Source organism: Elgaria multicarinata, chromosome 1 (assembly GCF_023053635.1).
Source record: "Elgaria multicarinata webbii isolate HBS135686 ecotype San Diego chromosome 1, rElgMul1.1.pri, whole genome shotgun sequence".
Classification (NCBI taxonomy): Eukaryota; Metazoa; Chordata; class Lepidosauria; order Squamata; family Anguidae; genus Elgaria; species Elgaria multicarinata.
In genome coordinates, this window is record NC_086171.1 from 106,154,665 (window position 1) to 106,164,346 (window position 9,682).

Sequence of the window (9,682 nt, forward strand, 5' to 3'; positions counted from 1 at the left end):
AGACAGCAAAGCGGGGATCCGCTCCCAACTCAAAGTGGTCCCACACGATGCTTGTCTTTCGTTTCCGTGGTGACACCACCAATTGCCCGCCTGAGCTCTCTGGTGTTGCCACAGAAACAGGGGTGTGGGATGAGACTGGGGAGAGAGCCTCGGCCTGCTGCTGCTCCTCCTCAGCCCCCACATCCTGGAGGCCCACCGCCTCCTCCTCCTCCTCCCCCCCCTCCACTGTGCTGAGGACCTCGTCTAGGTCCATCATCGGGCTCGTGGGCTGAAAGGAGAATGAAGGAGTTGGGGATACTCCTCCTCCTCTAATGGCACTGCTGCCACGTGCCTCTTGCAAACGGGCACTTTTCCCATTCCCACCCTCAAAAAGAGAACGCCGGGCACAAGTTGCAGAAGAGAGTGGCTCTGCCTGCTGCTTGTCCTGCTTCTGTTTTGGAGCAGTCAGCCAAGGAGTTGCCCGTTTGAGTTTCACAGGAGGAGAGGAAGCCTGCTTACTGCTGGCAGACTGAGCCTTGCTGCTTTCAGCACGCCTGCTTCCTCTTTTCATGATGACTAACAAAATATTAATACTACTAATACTATGTATAAGGTACTACTAAGAATATGTATAAGAAGATATAATATGTTTAAATGTAGGGAAATGGGACAAGAACAATAAAATATACTACTACTAATATGTATGAGAATATACTAATATATATATATATATCTACTACTAAGAATATCTACAAGAATATAATAATATGTTTAAGAATATTACTAATAAATGTAGGGAAATGGGACAAGAAATGGGACAACCACTACTATAACAAGAACAAAATATGAATACTACTACTACTAATATGTATGAGAATGTATACTAATAGACTACTAAGACTATGTCAAAGAATATAATATAATATGTTTAAGAATAGGGAAATGGTGTGCGTATGCTTTCCCCAAAATGCTCAATCTGTGGCTGCCTGTTGAACTTGACAAAAGCAGCCCACTCCGTCGAAGTTACACAGAGAAGAAAAAGAGAATCCAATTTTTTTGGTATATTTGGTATATAGAAGATAGAAGGAAACACAATCAGGATTTAAGAGAGGGGAGGGGGGAAAAGAACCAACCACTACTATAATATGTATGAGAATGTATACTAATAGACTACTAAGACTATGTCAAAGAATATAATAATAATATGTTTAAGAATAGGGAAATGGTGTGCGTATGCTTTCCCCAAAATGCTCAATCTGTGGCTGCCTGTTGAACTTGACAAAAGCAGCCCACTCCGTCGAAGTTACACAGAGAAGAAAAAGAGAATCCAATTTTTTTGGTATATTTGGTATATAGAAGATAGAAGGAAACACAATCAGGATTTAAGAGAGGGGAGGGGGAAAAAGAACCAACCACTACTATAAGAAGAACAAAATATGAATACTAATATAATATGTATGAGAATATATACTAATGGACTATGTGAAAGAATATAATAAAATATGTTTAAGAATATAAATGTAGGGAAATGGGACAAAAAGTGTGTGTATGCTTTCAAAAGAAAGCTTTCACAAAAGCAGAACAGTCAGGCTTTAATACAGGGAAGGGGGGGGCAACCAACCCAACCACACACTCCAAAATTCAAAAATAAAGTTTATATTAAATCAAAGTAAGGGGAAAACACAGGGCAAACTAAGCTACAAGTCAGAAAGAAGCAAACAAACACACACACGCGCCAAACTAAACCTATATTAAATTAATCTATCTCCAAAGCAGGAGCACTAGCTAAGTAAGTGTTCCCTCCACGAACGCCAACCCACAAAGAGACACAAAACAGAAAGTTCTCAGGGTGGGTCTGCCTTAGTCCCCCCTCCAACGCTGGGATTGGAGGAGGATGCTTTCTGAGGAGATCAATTCTCATCAGGATTGGGAGTTGAATGTGCCTGTCATCGCTTCCAAAAAAAAAAAATAAAAAAAAAATAAAAAAAACCCAAACCCCGATTTTTAAAAAAATATTGCACGTGAACCACAGCACGCAGAAAGTTGAGAGTGGTCTCAAAATGACCCCCATCCACGACTCTCTGTGCACAAGAATTTTCAGAACGATAGCTTAAACCCCCCCCCAGTTATCCCCGATTCTTTCCCTCAATGCAATCCTATGGGCGAAAAGCCGAAACGGAGCCCCGCGGTTGACCCGATTTTTAAAAAAATATTGCACGTGAACCACAGCACGCAGAAAGTTGAGAGTGGTCTCAAAATGACCCCCATCCACGACTCTCTGTGCACAAGAATTTTCAGAACGATAGCTTAAACCCCCCCCCAGTTATCCCCGATTCTTTCCCTCAATGCAATCCTATGGGCGAAAAGCCGAAACGGAGCCCCGCGGTTGACCCGATTTTTAAAAAAATATTGCACGTGAACCACAGCACGCAGAAAGTTGAGAGTGGTCTCAAAATGACCCCCATCCACGACTCTCTGTGCACAAGAATTTTCAGAACGATAGCTTAAACCCCCCCCCAGTTATCCCCGATTCTTTCCCTCAATGCAATCCTATGGGCGAAAAGCCGAAACGGAGCCCCGCGGTTGACCCGATTTTTAAAAAAATATTGCACGTGAACCACAGCACGCAGAAAGTTGAGAGTGGTCTCAAAATGACCCCCATCCACGACTCTCTGTGCACAAGAATTTTCAGAACGATAGCTTAAACCCCCCCCCAGTTATCCCCGATTCTTTCCCTCAATGCAATCCTATGGGCGAAAAGCCGAAACGCAGTTTGAGCCCCGCGGTTGACCCGATTTTTAAAAAAATATTGCACGTGAACCACAGCACGCAGAGAGGTGAGAGTGGTCTCAAAATGACCCCCATCCACGACTCTCTGTGCACAAGAATTTCCAGAACGATAGCTTCAAAAACAACGTAGTTATGCGCGATTATTTGCCGCAATGCAATCCTATGGCGAAATGTTTTCAAGATGGCGACCGGAGCGCTCCGCCTGAACTCGGAGCTCCGAAAAATGGTCGCTTCTCTTCGCCTTGCTTCTAGGGGGTCCGCGGTCCGCTCCTACTCCGCCTCTGGGTAAGGCGGAGCAGGCCAATCCGCTACTGCTTCTACGCTCCTAATCGGAGCGGAGCACATCCCTAGCATTCACATTTTGTGTAAGCCTACATAGTTTTATATATAGTGATTCGTAGAAATTATGATCCATAATATTATTCATTAGACAAAAACCCTATGGTTTACAAAAACAATGTTAAGGCTCTACAGTTTCCAACCAAGCACCAAAAAGCAGGGAAATTGAGAGTTAAGGTTCACAAGCCTTAACGCCACATCCTCCCTAAGGACGCAGAAAGTGCCAGTGAAATTCTCATTCTCCCAAAGCAAATAAACCATGAGGACAGGATGGAGAATACAACATGCAGCGGTGACTAGTCCCAGATTTGATAACCTTTCTTCATAGAGAAGTCACCACAGGCTCAGATCCCATCAGTGTATATGTGGTGTTGGGATGTTTTGCTCCAGTGTGCATCACTTTACAAATGTTTATGTATTGCCTCCAGCTCTTTAGAGCAGAGAGATCGGGGGATCTGCTAGCCAGGCCTGCTGTGGCTGGGATCTAGCAGTCTGGAGTAGATTGATGGGGGCTTCCATTTGGGCGGGACATTTCTGCTCAGTTTGGCCTAGACGGCAAAGAAGTAAGAGGCGCAGAGGACCTGGTTAACAGCACTCCTTTTTTAACAGGCCTTAACCATTTTTAATTCAACATCCTATGTTCATTTTTCCTCAGATTACTTCTTTAGTTTATAGAATATAAGTTACTATTTTTTCTTGTCTGTTAAAGTTGTTTAATAAAGACTGTTGAGTTTTAAGAAGAGGCTTGCATTTATCTGGCTGAGAAGGCCCTATATAGAAGTATAAATTATAAACCATCTCTCCAAAATGTATTCTGACAAATCAGGAGCCCAGAAAAGAAAAGAAAGAACGAGCGGAAAATGAAAAAAGGGGTCAACAAACGCTCTTTCAATTTGGATTAAGTGCGGCTTTAAAAGGATTTTCATTGAACTCACCTATAGAATTGGAGCAAGTAGAAACTTTTGGAATCCTCATCCCCAAACAAGGAGCAGTTGATGCACAGTATTTTGATGAAGGGGCAGATGCAGAAAATGAAAATGGAAAACAGAAAGAAACAGACATACAGTCACATGTGGAAGTGAATTTGGAAGATGAGAGTAGTAATCATAATGTAGGCCTTGATATTGGATGTATCACAACCGAGTTTCCATCTCAAAAAGAAATAGAAAAGTATGTTACGAATGGTCGCATCCCTCTGCCTAAAACATTCCCAAAAGACACCTGCAATCAAGTTTTCCCAGAAAGCATACTGAAATTTCAAAGCACTATTGGAGAACTACATGTAAGAGACTGCTTGTCTTGAGTCAACAGAAACAAGCTTCATATTGCTTTCCATGTCGATTATTTTGGCACAACACAGTCAAGACTAGCACTTCTGTGTCTAAGTCTGCACTGGTATCTGCTGAAGGCTAGGATTTTAATGGGAAGTGGAGGAAACTTTCCAACAGGACCTCAAAAAATGAAAAAAGGCAATAGTCACAGAGAATGTTACCTTGCTTGGCGCGAACTAGAAAGGCGCCTGCTGTCTGGGACAGGAGTTGACATGATCTTAGAAGCGTCAATCAAAACTGAAGCTGTGAAATGGTACAACCTTTTAAAGTTCATCATTGATGTTGTACTCTTCTTGGGAGAACGTGGTCTAGCATTTACTGGTTCATCCTATAGAACTGGTGATTCAAACAATGGAATTTTTTTTAGGACTCATTGAACTGCTCTCCAGGTGGGACCCCACCCTTCAGGAACATGTGTTAAGTGTAGAGGAGTCACAGAAAAGGAGTGAGCGGCTTCAGGGTTCATTATCTGTCCCCTGACTCACAAAATGAATTTATTGCAGAATGCTCGAATCTTATTATTATTATTATTATTATTTATTTATATAGCACCATCAATGTACATGGTGCTGTACAGAGTAAAACAGTAAATAGCAAGACCCTGCCGCATAGGCTTACAATCTAATAAAATCATAGTAAAACAATAAGGAGGGGAAGAGAATGCAAACAGGTACAGGGTAGGGTAAGCAGGCACAGGGTAGGGAAAAACTAACAGTAGAAAGTAACAGTAGAAGTCTGCACAACATCAAGTTTTAAAAGCTTTAGGAAAAAGAAAAGTTTTTAGTTGAGCTTTAAAAGCTGTGGTTGAACTTGTAGTTCTCAATCTTGTGAAACAACACATTTTGCCTGAGAGGCAAAGTACTTTGCAGTAATAGTAGATTCCACACCAGATTCTTCCCATATTGAACAAACCACATTTCTTTTGAGACACGTACTTTTAAAAGAAACGTAGTATGAGATTCAGGAAAGATTTCTCAAGTTTGCAGACTGTAGCAACAAAAGAGGGGAAAATTGCTCAGTTGCATTGGTGTGCAGACAACAGGTTCAAGGGGTTCAGCGGAACACCCTAATCCGCCGTCACCATGTTTGCCCCACCCGCGCTGTGAGCAACTTGAGGAAGAGAGGACAAGTGAGGCGCCGCCGCTCTGACCCGAGCTCCTCTATGACCAGCACACTCTGAGTCCCCCCCCTCCATATATTGTCTGCTGCCAGCTGCTGCTCCCATCCTGTAGACTTACGGGTTCCTTCCTGCCCGGCGAGATTTGCAGACTCAGGCTTCCTCCTGTGTGCAGGAACTTCCTGGGGTGCTGACTCAGGGGCAGGGGCAGGCACTCCAATGAGAAAATGTTGGCTTTTCAGTTTAACCCTTAAAGGAGATGAACTGCATAGTGAAAGAACTAAGAAAGGCTCTCACTGTTTGGCTATTTAAGGGTTAAAGTTTAACTCTTAAATGGCCAAACAATGAGAGCCTTTCTCAGCTCTTGTGAGTTTTGTTCCAGGTTGTAAAATGCTGTTCTGTGTTTAGAGGCTATTCTTGCCAGGGGGTTCAAAGGGACCCAGGAGTTTCAGCCCAGGAAACTGGAACTTTGGACAGGCGTGGAGAAAGCAAACTAGACTACCGTGCCGTCCTATGCAGGTCTACTCAAAAGGAAGACCTATTGACAGTATATAGCAGCCTCCTCTGACATGGATACTTTGGATTACAACTCCCTTTATCCCTGACTGATTTGGAGAGATGAGAGTTGCAATCCTGAGCACTCGGGACCATCAAGTGTAGTAACCTATGCACTGAAATCGTGGGGTACAGTAGCAAATTTTAAAATATGGATCGGTTTGTGGTTAAGATAACGGAGCAGACAAACCGAATTATAATAAATGCGCTGATACTAGTGCAAATAGCTCTGACTCCTCACTGAAGAACTTACATGAAGATGAAGTTTTGCTACCGCTAGTTCTAGTTTGTGCAATGAACTGAGTAATGAACAACAGAAACAGACTTTGTCTGTTAGTTTAGGTCAGTGTAGTTCCTCTTCAAAGCCATCAGACATTTCACCTGATGACCCAGTCTGTGATATTCCAAAAAATAGATTAGAACGCCAGTCTTGATTATCTAGAGGTCCTTATAAGCCTAGATTGAGTATATTTCCTAAAACTGAAATAGCAAAAAGTAAAAGAAGTTTTCATTCTGATTGGTATGAAAAGTGTAGTTGGCTAGAATACAGCCCATCAAAGGATGCAGCATTCTGTATTTACTGCCATTGCTTCTCCTCTAATATGCCAGCAAACAAAGGTCACCCTGATTCAGCATATATTCATAAGGGCTTCAGAAATTGTTATTATTATTATTATTATTATTATTATTATTATTTATATAGCACCATCAATGTACATGGTGCTGTACAGATAACACAGTAAATAGCAAGACCCTGCCGCATAGGCTTACAATCTAATAAGTTGTAGTAAACAATAAAGAGGGAAGGAGAATGCAAACAGGCACAGGGAAGTGTAAACAGGCACCGGGTAGGGAGAAGCTAACAGTATAGAGTCAGAACAAACTCAATATTTGAAGGCTATAGGGAAAAGAAAAGTTTTTAGCTGAGTTTTAAAAGCAGTGATTGAGTTTGTAGTTCTCAAGTGTTCTGGAAGAGCGTTCCAGGCGTAAGGGGCAGCAGAAGAAAAAGGACGAAGCCGAGTAAGGGAAGTGGAGGTCCTAGGGCAGGCGAGAAGCATAGCATCAGAGGAGCGGAGAGCACGAGCGGGGCGATAGTGTGAGATGAGAGAGGAGAGATAGGCAGGAGCTAGACCGTGAAGAGCTTTGAAGGTCAGCAGGAGAAGTTTATATTGGATTCTGGAGTGAACTGGAAGCCAATGAAGAGATTTCAGAAGTGGAGTGACATGGTCAGAGCGGCGGGCCAAGAAGATGATCTTAGCGGCAGAGTGGTGGACAGAGACCAGCGGACTGATGTGAGACGAAGGAAGGCCAGAGAGAAGAAGGTTGCAGTAGTCCAACCGAGAGATAACCAGTGCGTGAACGAGAGTCTTGGCAGAAGAGACAGACAAAAAAGGCTAATGAAACTTAAAAACCACCAACTGTCAAAATCTCATGTGTTGAGCTTTTCTTCATGGTCAAGTTTTAATGAAGGGAACCCTATTGATGCATTGTTGGATGAGGGCAAGCAGTCTTATCTGACTAAGCAAGAAGAAGACCGCTGCTATAAACTAAGAATAACGGAGCGTCTGATTGACATTGTTCTGTGCAAAAGGTGGGAGACCATTCAGGGGTCACAATGAAAAAGCTGACAGTGTTGAGAAAGGCTTATTTCTAGATCTTGTCACTATGCTCCAAAAATATGATCCCGTAATGGCAGAGCATGTACAACATTCTTCTCGAAATGCTAACTATCTGAGCAATCGCATCCAAAATGATTTAATTGTGGCCTGTCACAATGTTGTGCAACAACAAATTATTTCTTCACTAAATGGAAAAATGGTTTCAATAATTGCCGACGACACTACTGACTGTTGACACCATGAACAGATGTCCATTGTGGTGCAATATTTCGACAATGAAAAACATGGTCCAGTTGAACGTTTTGTATCTGTTCAGAGATTATTAGCAGTTGATGCTCAATCTGTTTTTGACCAGTTAGATCACATCCTTGGCATTCTAAAAATTGACTGGTCTTCAGTGATGTCTGTCTGTTTTGATGGTGCATCTGCTATGTCTGGATGTACTACAGGAGTTCAAATGAAATGTAAAAATCGAAACAGTGAAATTATGTTCACTGCTATGCACATTGCTTTGGAGGAAGAACACGAAAAGCAGCCTGGGATGGCTACTCGGAGTAAGCTAGGGTCTTTTTGTTTATTTTAAGTGGAAATTTCCCCAGGTTCCCCATATATACAAATGACACCTGCTGAAATTCCCTTTTTAGTACAACTGTTAAAGATACAGGAGCCCTGTCCTCCCTTTCATATGGTCACCCTAAAATTGAAATGAATATGATTTCTTATAGTAGTAGTAACATGTTTTGAGTAACGTGTGCATGTGTTGCAATGAAAACAGCCCACGTATGTTACATAATCGCATTCACCAGCAGGGATTAGCCAGGTTTGTTGCTTTGTGACGTGTGCCCAAAAACAACCCTTAAGGAGATTTAACCACCTCTGATGAGCCGAGAGAGGTAAGGGCCCTGTTTGCCTACGTCTCGCGAGCCCCGCGCAAACGAGGGCCCGAGAAATGCGGCTCATTGCTCTGGATTGGCTCACTGGCCTGGAGGCGCGAGGGCGAGGCCAGGTGGACACGCCCACCTCTGACGAAGCGCTCTTGATGAGCAAAGCAAATGCGGGAGATTCGAGGCGGTTGGTTGCGCGAGCGCACGGAGCCGCTTGGCACCATCTGCGTCCTCGGCGCGCGCGCTCTGGGTAAGCTAGGGAGACCTGGGGATGCGTGTGCGGTGCTGCCTTTTGCTTCGCTTGGCTCAGACGCCAATCTCAAAGGTCCGCCTGAGCGGTGCCCTTTATTGGAGAGGCGCGCAGCGTGGCTTCGGTTTCAGAAATGAAGGAGCGGTGGGTGGGGTGCGGGTTGCGTTAGGGACGAGGGGTTTCTTGCCTGGGTAGTTGGGGTCAGAGAGGTGGAGGGAAAAGACATGGCGGGTGGGGGAAACTTCCCGAGTTGGGAACAATTGGGGAGTTTTGTGCGCCCCACTCCTGCAGACCGGCGTGTAACATTGGGGAAGGAAATGAAAGGGATTCGGGGCTTACGGAAGAGGGTCTTTGAGTAGCTTTTAATACCCCGACAGTGAAATCCTATGTGTGCTTAGGCAGAAAAAAGTGTGTGTAAGAAGAATGCCTAGGATTGCGCCCTGAAATTTATTTATTTATTTATTACATTCCTCTACCGCCTAACAGCCGGAACTATAACCAGATAAAAACAACAGCAATGCAAAATTACAAATTTAAAACACTAAGTGACTGGTTTCCCTTGCCTCAGTATACAGTGTCTTGAAGAAATTTCAATTTAATTTCTGCACGGTGGACTGCTCTTAAAGGACCGATTTAGAACAACAGCACTCTCCATGCAAGCCTGCCTGTAATACGTTGGAAAGTGTACCAACAAGGATGCATTGGGGTGACTTTTAGTCATTATTGTATTGATGATTATTGGAATATGTTGCTATTGATAGGGGTGAAGAATGTCGCTGGGTACAAGGATGGGTCGTTGCATGTATGGGGTGATGGCG